Raw genomic sequence first — 11,002 nt, 5'->3', positions numbered from 1 at the left:
CTCCTAATGCTATTCCTCCCCTTGCCCTTCATCATCTGACAAGCCCCAGTGAGAGACATTCCCCTCCCTGTGTCCATGTGTTCTCACTGTTCAACTCCCACTTATGAGTGAGAACATGCAGTGTTCAGTTTTCTGTTCCTGTGTTAGTTTGCTGAGAATGATGGTTTCCAGCTTCATCCATGTCCCTGCAAAGTACATGAACACATCCTTCTTTATGGCTGCATAGTATTCCATGGTGTATATGTGCCACATTTTCTTTATCTGGTCTATCATTGATGGACATTTGGGTTGGCCCCAAGTCTTTGCTATTGTGAATAGTGCTGTAACAAACATATGTGTGTATGGTGTGTATGTGACTTGAGAGTAGAATGATTTATAATCCTTTGGGTATACAAGCAGTAATGGGATTGCTGGGTCAAATGGTTTTTCCGGTTGTAGATCCTTGAGGAATCACCACACTGTCTTCCACAGTGGTTGAACTAATTTACATTCCACCAACAGTATAAAAGCGTTCCTACTTCTCCACATCCACTCCAGCATCTGTTGTTTCTTGACTTTTTAATGATTTACATTCTAACTGGTGTTAGATGGTATCTCATTGTGGTTTTGATTTGCCTTTCTCTAATGACCAGTGACAATCTTTTTTGTTATGTTTGTCTGGCTGCACAAATGTCTTGTTTTGAGAAGTGTCTGCTAATATCCTTTGCCCACTTTTTGATGGGATTGTTTGTGTTTCTCTCATAAACTTGTTTAAGTTCCTTGTAGATTCTGGATATTGGCCCTTTGTCTGATGGATAGATTGCAAAAATTTTCTCCCATTCTGTAGAATGTCTGTTCACTCTGATGATAGTTTCTTTTGCTGTGCAGAAGCTCTTTAGTTTAATTAGATTCCATTTGACAATTTTGGCTTTTGTTGTCATTGCTTTTGGTGTTTTAGTCATGAAGTCTTTGCCCATGCTTGTGTCCTGAATGGTATTGCCTAGGTTTCCTTCTAGGGTTTTTATGGTTTTAGGTCTTACATTTAAGTCTTTAATCCAATCCACCTTGAGATAATTTTTGTTTAAGGTGTAAGGAAGGGGTCCAGTTTTTGTTTCTGCATATGGCTAGCCAGTTTTCCCAACATCTTTGTTAAATAGGGAATCCTTTCCCCATTACTTGTTTTTGTCAGGTTTGTCGAAGATCAGAGGGTTGTAAATGTGTGATGTTATTTCTGAGGCCTCTGTTCTGTTCCATTGGCCTATATATCTGTCTTGGTACCAGTACCATGCTATTTTGGTTACTGTAGCCTTGTAGTATAGTTTGAAGTTAGGTAGCATAATGCTTCCAGCTTCGTTCTTTTTGCTTAGGGTTGTCTTGGCTATACGGGCCCTTTTTTGCTTCCATGTGAACTTTAAAGTAGTTTTTTTCTAATTCTGTGAAGAAAGTCAATAGTAGCTTGATGGGAATGGCATCGGATCTATAAATTACCTTAGGCAGTATGGCCATTTTTCACGACATTGATTCTTCCTATCCATAAGCATGGAATGGTTTTCCATTTGTTTATGTACTCTCTTCTTTCCTTGAGCAGTGGTTTCCTTGAAGAGGTCCTTCTCCTTAAAGAGGTCCTTTGCATCCCTTGTAAGTTTTATTTCTAGGTATTTTATTCCCCTTGTCACAATTTGAATGGGAGTTCACTCATGATTGGACTCTCTTTTGGTCTATTATTGGTGTTTAGAAATGCTTGAAATTTTGGCATACTGATTTTGTATCCTGAGACTTTGCTGAAGTTGCTTATCAGCTTAAGGAGTTTTGGGGCTTAGATGATGGGGTTTTCTAAATATACAATCATGTCATCTGCAAACAGAGACAGTTTGACTTCCTCTCTTCCTACTTGAATACCTTTTATTTCTTTGTCTTGCCTGATTGCCCTCACCAGAACTTCCAATACTAAGTTGAACAGGAGTGGTGAGAGAGGGTATCTTTGTCCTGTGCTAGTTTTCAAAGGGAGTTCTTCCAGCTTTTGCCCATTCAGTATGATATTGGCTATGGGTTTGTCATAAATAGCTCTTATTATTTTGAGATATGTTCCATCATTACCAAGTTTGACTGCTTTTAGCAAGAAGGGGTGTTGAATTTTATCAAAGGCCTTTACTGCTTTATTGAAATAATCATGTGGTTTTTGTCATTGGTTCTGTTTATGTGATGGATGACATTTAGTGATTTGCATATGCTGAACCAGCCTTGCATCCGAGGGATGAAACCGACTTGATGGTGGTGGATAAGCTTTCTGATATGCTGTAGGATCTCTTTTGCCAATATTTTATTGAGGATTTTTACGTTGATGTTCTTCAGAGATATTGGCCTGAAATTTTCCTTTTTTGTGTGTCTCTGCCAGGTTTTGGTAGGAGAATGATTCTGGCCTCATAAAATGAGTTAGGAAGGATTCCTTTTTTTTATGTTGTTTGGAATAGTTTCAGAAGGAATGGTACCAGCTTCTCTTTGTACCTCTGGTAGAATTCAGCTGTGAATCCATATGAACCTGGGCTTTTTTTGTTTGGTAGACTATTAATTACTGCCTTAATTTCAGATCTTGTTATTGGTCTCTTCAGGGATTCGACTTCTTCCTAGTTTAGTCTTGGGAGGGTATATGTGTCCAGGAATTTATCCATTTTTTCTAGATTTTCTAGTGTATTTGCATAGAGGTGTTTATAGTATTCTCTGATGGTAGTTTGTATTTCTGTGGGATCAGTGGTGATATCTTCATTGTCATTTTTTAATGTGTCTATTTGATTCTTCTCTCTTTTCTTCTTTATTAGTCTGGCTAGTAGTCTATTTATTTTGTTAATCTTTTCAAAAATCAGCTTCTGGATTCATTGATTTCTTTGAAGAGTCTTTCATGTCTCTATCTCCTTCAGTTCTGCTCTGATCTTAGTTATTTTTTGTCTTCCACTAGCTTTTGAATTTGTTTGCTCCTGCTTCTCTAGTTATTTCAATTGTGATCTTAGGATGTCGATTTTAGATCTTTTCTGCTCTCTTCTGTGGGCATTTAGTGCTATAATTTTTTTCTCTAAACGCTGCTTTAGCTATGTCCCAGAGATTCTGGTATGTTGTTTCTTTGTTCTCGTTGGTTTCAAAGAACTTATTTATTTCTGCCTTAATTTTGTTATTTACCCAATAGTCATTCAGGAGCAGATTGTTCAGCTTCCATGTAGTTTTGTGATTTTGAGTGCATTTCTTAATTTTGAGTTCTAATGATTTCACTGTGGTCTGAGAAATTGTTTGTTATGATTTCTCTTCCTTTACATTTGCTGAGGAGTGTTTTACTTCCAATTGTGTGGTCAATTTTAGAATAAGTGCTATTTGGTGCTAAGAAGAGTGTATATTCTGTTGATTTGGGGTGGAGAGTTCTGTAGGTGCCTATTAGGTCCATGTGGTCCAGAGCTGAGTTCAAGTCCTGAATATTCTTGTTAATTTTCTGTCTCATTAATCTGTTTAATATTGATGTTGGGATGTTAAAGTCTCCCACTATTATTGTGTGGGAGTCTAAGTCTCTTTGTAGGTCTCTAAAACTTGCTTTATGTATACAGGTGCCCTTGTATTGGGTGCATATATATTTAGGATAGTTAGCTCTTCTTGCTGCATTGATCCCTTTGCCATTATGTAATGCCCTTCTTTGTCTCTTTTGATCTTTGTTGGTTTAAAGTCTGTTTTATGAGGGACTTGGATTGCAGCCCCTACCTTTTTTTTTTTTTTTTTTTGCTTTCCATTTGCTTGGTAAATATTCCTCCATCCCTTTGTTTTGAGCCTATGTGTGTCTTTGTACATGAAATGGGTCTCCTGAGTACAGCACACTGATGGGTCTTGACTCTTTATCCAATTTGCCAATCTGTGTCTTTTAATTGGGGCTTTCAGCTCATTTATACTTAAGATTAATATTGTTATGTGTGAATTTGATCCTGTCATCATGATGCTAGCTGGTTATTTTGCACATTAGTTGATGCAGTTTCTTCATAGTGTCATTGGTCTTTACAATTTGATATACTTCTGCAGTGGCTGGTACTGGTTTTTCCTTTTCATATTTAGTGTTTCCTTCAGGAGCTCTTGTAAGGCAGGCCTGGAGGTGACAAAATCTCTCAGCATTTGCTTGTCTGTAAAGGATTTTATTTCTCTTTCACTTATGAAGCTTAGTTTGGCTGGATATGTAATTCTGGATTGAAAATTCTTTTCTTTAAGAATGTTGAATATTGGTCCCACTCTCTTCTGGCTTGTAGGGTTTCTGCAGAGAGATCTGCTGTTAGTCTGATAGGCTTCCCTTTGTAGGTAACCTGACCTTTATCTGCCCTTAACATGTTTACCTTCATTTCAACTTTGGTGAACCTATTATGTGTCTTGGGGTTGCTCTTCTCAAGGAGTATCTTAGTGGTGTTCTCTGTATTTCCTGAATTTGAATGTTGTCCTGTCTTGCTAGGTTAGAAGTACTCATGGATAATATCCTGAAGTGTGTTTTCCAAATTGCTTCCATTCTCCCCATCAGTTTCAGGTACACTAATCAATTTTAAGTTTGGTCTTTTCATATAGTCCCATATTTCTTGGAGGCTTTGTTCATTTTTTATTTATTCTTTTTTCTCTTTGTCTTCATGGTTTATTTCATTAAGTTGATCTTCAGTCTCGGATATCCTCTCTTTTGGTTGATCGATTTGGCTATTGATACTTGTGTATGCTTCACGAAGTTCTCTTGCTGTTTTTCAGCTCCATCAGGTCATTTATGTTCTTCTCTAAATTGGTTATTCTAGTTATCAGTTCCTGTAACCTTTTATCAAGGTTCTTAGCTTCCTTACATTGGGTTAGAACATGCCCCTTTAGCTTAGAGGAGTTGGTTATGACCCACCTTCTGAAGCCTACTTCTGTCAATTCATCAAACTCGTTCTTCATCCAGTTTTGTTCCCTTGCTGGCAATGAGTTGTAATCCTTTGGAGGAGAAGAGGCATTCTGGTTTTTGGAATTTTCAGCATTTTTGCTCTGGTTTTTCCCCATCTTGGTGGAATTTTCTACCTTGATCTTTGATGTTAGTAACCTTCAGATGGGGTTTTTGCATCGGTTTCCTTTTTCTTGATGTTGAAATTATTGCTTTCTGTTTGTTAGTTTTCCTTCCAACCATCAGGCCTCTCTTTTGCAGGTCTGCTGCAGTTTGCTGGAGGTCCACTCCAGATCCTGTTTGCCTGGGTATCACCAGTGGAGGCTGCAGAACAGCTAAGATTGCTGCCTGTTCCTTCCTCTGGAAGCTTCATCCCAGAAGGGCTCCTGCTGTATGCCAGCTGGCACTCTCCTCTATGAGGTGTCTGTCAGCCTCTTCTGGGGGTTGTCTCCCTGTCAGGAGGCACAGGGGTCAGGGACCAACTTGATGAGGCAGTGTGTCCCTTAGCAGACCTCGAGTTCTGTGCTTGAAAATCTGCTGCTCTCTTCAGTGCTGGCAGGTAGAAACTTTTAAGTCTGCTGAAGCTGCACCCACAGCCACCCCTTCCTCCAGGTGCTCTGTCCCAGGGAGATGGGAGTTTTATCTATAAGCCCCTGACTGGGGCTGCTGCCTTTCTTTCAGAGATGCCCTGCCCAGAGAGGAAGAATCCAGAGAGGCAGGCTAGCTACAGTGGCTTTCCTGTGCTGAGGTGGTCTCTGCCCAGTCCAACCTTCCCTGCAGCATTTTTACACTGTGAGGGGAAAACTGCCTACTCAAGCCTCAGTAATGGCAGACGCTTCTCCCCCCACCAAGCTCAAGTGTCCCAGGTCGACTTCAGACTGCTGTGCTGACAGCAAGAATTTCCAGCCAGTAGATCTTAGCTTACTGGTCTCATGGGGGTGAGACCTGTTGAGCAAGACCCTTTGGCTCCCTGGCTTCAACCCCCTTTCCAGGGGAGGGAAAGGTTCTATCTCACTGGGGTTCCAGGCGCTGCTGGGGGGGAAAAAAAAAGAAAGAAAAAGAAGAATCTCCTGCAGCTAGCCCGGTGTCTGCTCAAATGGCCACCCAGTTTTGTGCTTGAACCCCACGGCCCTGGTAGTGTAGGCATCCGAGGGAATCTCCTGGTCTGTGGGTTGCAAAAACCACGGGAAAAGCATAGTATCTGCGCTGGATAGCACCATCCCTCACCGCTTTTCTTGGCTAGGGGAGGGAGTTCCCCTGCCCCTTGTGCTTCTCGAGTGAGGCAACGCCTCATCTTGCTTCGGCTCGCCCACAGTGGGCTGCACCTACTTTCTAACCAGTCCCAATGAGACGAACCAGGTACCTCAGTTGGAAATGCAGAAATCGCCCACCTTCTGCATTGGTCTAACTGGGAGCTGCAGACTAGAGCTGTTCCTATTTGGCCATCTTGCCCAGAACCCCCAGAGAACAGTTTTTTTTCAAGATGTAAATTACATTGTCTTGTGAACTAAACAGTATATCAAGCAATAGTTACTCTGACTATCACCATGACATGCTTTCTTGATCCTTGGCAGCAATTCTGGAACCAGACAGGAGAGAGAGGCTCTGCATTCCTAACCTACTATGCAAACCCATCTCATGGTTTTCAAAGAATTTAGGTCAATTTGTTCTCCCCCTTTCATAAGAGCACTTACAAGAAGATGTCTCATGCTTCAAGTACCTTTCCTGAGAGTCCCAGCCCACTGCCATAGCGATGGCTCTGCCTTGTTTCACACCACACAGCACAGGATGATCCCAATCTCGGTCTAAACACAACCTTCTCTAAAATCCCAGTGGAGACCCACGAATAAGATGTTTGCATGACTCTGTAGCCTCGGCTAGCTCTCAAGACTTCTCATGTACCAGCTCCAGGAATCTTCATGCCTAGTCTCTGTCTGACATGAGTATGTGTGTTCTCTCAAGGTCAAGTTCCCTATTTTTGTTCCCACAAAAGAACAAAGAGAAATCACCACCGTTGTGACTCTGACTAAGAATCTAAACTATGCCAATGCTCCCTCTGCGAGCATCTGATCCAACTGAGGAAATAAAATCCCAGGCAGAAAAGTCAAAGGTCATCATGGGCTGGGATACTTGGGGAATTCTTTATGGAACAGCACAGAGAAGGAATGACAGCTAGGCAAAGGGAACTAACAGGAAATGTTCTCCTGAGGCTCACAGTGACTTCTTGGCTTTAGCGGATGGAAACAGGGAATGAAGACAACCATGTATGTGCCTCTATTGTCTTTTTGGGAGAAAAAATGATGTTGGGAGACTCTCAGAAACTTAACACTTCTCAGTCTAAATTTCATTTTTAAGTTATTGAGATAATTAATATTTAGAAGTTGAAACCAAAAAACTGTTGATGCTGTTTTACTCTTATAATTATTAATACTAATAACTACATAGAATTCTATCTAGTCCCTGTGTTATTTTGTTTTGTGTGTGTTCATATCTCATACAGACAGATTCTTATTTTAGACCAAAAAATACTCTGACTCTAGCACATGCTTCTCCCCTTAGAAAGCTCATTCCTTTTTATGTAGAACTTGATTCATTATTTTTATTGTTATGTATATGATCTGTGTTCCCTCATGTAAGGAAAGGGAAAATGTCATTTAAATAAGCATAAGTGAAGTAGCTTATAAAAAATAACATTTGCTTTTTCCTTTTAACAAAACCAGAGGGACTCTTAAACCTGAAGTCAATTTAATAATCAAAATATAAACACAAGTAACTTTAAAATAACTATATATGAACAAAGTTATTAAAATGGTACAGGAAAATAGTACAGAATTAAAAGGTGATTTATTAGAATCTCTTTTAAAAATTTATTCTTTTTACTGGAGTTTGCAGTGAGCTGAGATCGCGCCACCATGCTCCAGCCTCAGAGACACAGCAAGATTCCATCTCAAAAAAAAAAAAAGAAAATCATTCTTTTTATAATTTTTTTTTTGTTATCAAGGGAAAGGTAGTTGAAAGTTTCTTACAGTTTTAGTCTATGCCATTATTAGCATAAAGGTGAATCCTTTTAAGTGTTTGGGAAATTCACCAAGTTCAGCTATGCAATTATGTAGGCATAAGAGAATAAACCAGACATTTTCTGTGTATCGAATTCTTAGGCTTTCTTGAATCTGAATTTAGGCCCCAGAGATTGGTTTATAATATACATTCTTTAATACATTTATCCAGTATATCATTAAACAGAGACTATCTTTAAACTTTATTTTGAAATAATCATAAATTCACATAGTTGCAAAAATAGTACATTTGCTTGGCTCCAATTTTGGCTATTACAAATAAAGCTGCAATGAAAAAGTACATACAAGTTTTTGTGTGGATATAAGTTTTCCTTTCTCTGGGATAAATACCTAGTAGTTAGATCTTATGGTATATGTATGGTTCATTTTTAGGATCATAAAAAAGCCTCAATGATTTCAAATGTTTGTAATAATTCATATATATTATCTGACCAAAGTGGAGAAATAATGATAAAATTAGAAAATAATTTTAACTGAATAATAGTGAAAATATAACATATAAAATTTATTAAATAAAGTAGTACTTGTATCCAGGTGTGGTGACACGCACCTATAATATCAGTTATATGGGAGGCTGAGACAGAAGGATTCCTTGAGCCCTGGAGTTTGAGTTCAGCCTAGACAACATACCAAGATCTCATCTCTTAAAAAATAGTTTAAAAAGTAGTGTAACAGTTAGAGGAAAAGTTACAGACATAATTATATTAAATCTTAGATTATAGCAAAATGAATCTAAAAATAGTAATAGAATGCATAAAGACACAGAAACAAGCTTAGAAAATGATACAATAGAAAATCAACCTGTAATAGAGTAGATCATTAAAGCTAAAAACTATGTGAAAATCTTAATGAAATTGTTAAAATCCTCCACCAAGATTGATAAAGGATATAAAAAGTATAATACAAATTGTTATTAGGAATGAATAAAGGATATGCTACCATAAATTCTACAGATGCTAAAATGATAATACACCTTGTACCAACGTAGACAGTTTCTTTTAAAACCGGCAAAGGAAGAATTAGGAAATCTCAGTAGTCTTCTAAGTATTACAAAAATTGAATGCATTATTGAAAACATTCCCAGAAAGCAAACTTCTGGATCACATAACTTCACCAATGATTCTCCCAAGTATTTAGATCAGAAATATCACTACTTTTCAACAGATGAAAGAAATTGAAAAGGACACACAAAAAAATGAAAAGACATTCCATGTTTATTGATTGGAAGAAATAATATTATTAAAATGATCATACTATACAAAATAATCTACATATTTAGTGCAATCTCTATCAAATTATGTGTGCCATAAAAATACTTTTATGGTATAGAACATGTTTTTTAAGCCAGCATAACTTAATACCAAAGCTTGGGGGGAAAAACTTTATGAGAAAGAAATACAACAAATCCCTCTTATGAGCATGTTGCATAAGACTAAGCATATTATTAGCAAAATTAATCTGGAGTATATATGAAGAATAATATATTATGACTAAGTAAAGCTTATGCCAGGAATGCAAGGGTGATTTAGCATTTAAAAATTCAATCAATGTAATATCTCTTTGATACTGAAAAAGGGCCAAAATTATACAATTATTTTGATACATATCAAACAAGCATTTGATAAAATTCAACACTCATTAATGTTAAAAATTCTTAGCAAAATAAGAATGGAAGGAAACTTCTTCAACCTGGTAAAGAACATCTACACAAAACCTACAGCAAACACGATACATGCTGACATATTAAAAGCTATCTCTCTCCCTCATATTGCTAATGAAGTGAGTACTATCACTATCACCATAATTCATCATATATACAATCTACCAGGTGTAGTAGGTTATATATAATATATATCCTAATGCATTTTTTATGTTTGTTCTATGAACCTGTGATTTTAGGTTTGTTCATTTCTCTTTTTTGTGTATGAATTTTCATTATTTTAAAGGTGTTGATGGATTTAGAATTAATTTTTGATAAGTTGACCTCTTTTCTATTATAATATGTTAATTTTTGTCTTTAATGGTGCTTTTATTGAAGAGACTGTTCTTTCCCCAAAATATATCCTTTGTGTATTTGTCAAGAATTATTTGGCTGTAAATGCATGGATTTATGTCTTGGCCCTCTGTTCTGTTCTATTGGCATATGTGTCTGTTTTTACTCCAGTACCATACTGATTTCTTTACTACAGTTTTGTAGTATATTTTGACATCAGATAGTGTGATGCTGCCATCTTTTCTCTTTTTGCACAGGATTTCCATGGCTATTTGGGGTCTTTTATGGCTCCATAGAATTTTAGGATTTTTTTTTTCTATTTCTGTGGAGAATGGCACACATAATTTGATAGAGATTGCACTAAATCTGTAGATTATTTTGTATAGTATGTTCATTTTAATAATATTATTTCTTCCAATCAATATACATGGGATGTATTTTCATTTTTGTGTGTGTCATTTTCAATTTCCTTCATCAGTGTTTTGTAGTTTTGATTGTAGAGATCTTTCACCTCCTTGGTTAAATTTATTCCTAGGTATTTGATTTTTAGGTAATTATTGTAAAGAAATTACTTTCTTGATTTCTTTCTCTAGTTTATTATTGGTGTATAGAAACACTACTGATTTTCATATGTTAATTTTGTATCCTGCAACTTTACTAAATTTGTATGCCCATTTTAAAAGTTTTTGATGGAGTCTTATGTATGTAAGAGCATGTCCTCTGCAAACAGTAACAATTTCACTGCTTCTTTTTCAATTTAAGTGCTCTTTCTCTCTCTTGCCTAATTGCTCTGACTAGTACTTCCAGTACTATGTTGAATAAGAGTGGTGAAAATGGCCATCCTTGCCTTGTTCCAGTTCATACATAAAAAACTTTCAACTTTTCCCTGTTTAGTGTGATGTTACCTGTTTTCTCATATATGATCTTCATTTTATTGTGGTATGTTCCTTCCATATCTAATTCGTACAGAGTTTTTTCATGAAGGGATAGTGGATTTTATCCAGTGCTTTTTTTGCATCTATTGAGATGATCACAAGG

The sequence above is a fragment of the Mandrillus leucophaeus genome, unplaced genomic scaffold (genome assembly GCF_000951045.1).
Source record: "Mandrillus leucophaeus isolate KB7577 unplaced genomic scaffold, Mleu.le_1.0 Scaffold245, whole genome shotgun sequence".
NCBI classification, from domain to species: Eukaryota; Metazoa; Chordata; class Mammalia; order Primates; family Cercopithecidae; genus Mandrillus; species Mandrillus leucophaeus.
This window is presented reverse-complemented; position numbering follows the sequence as displayed.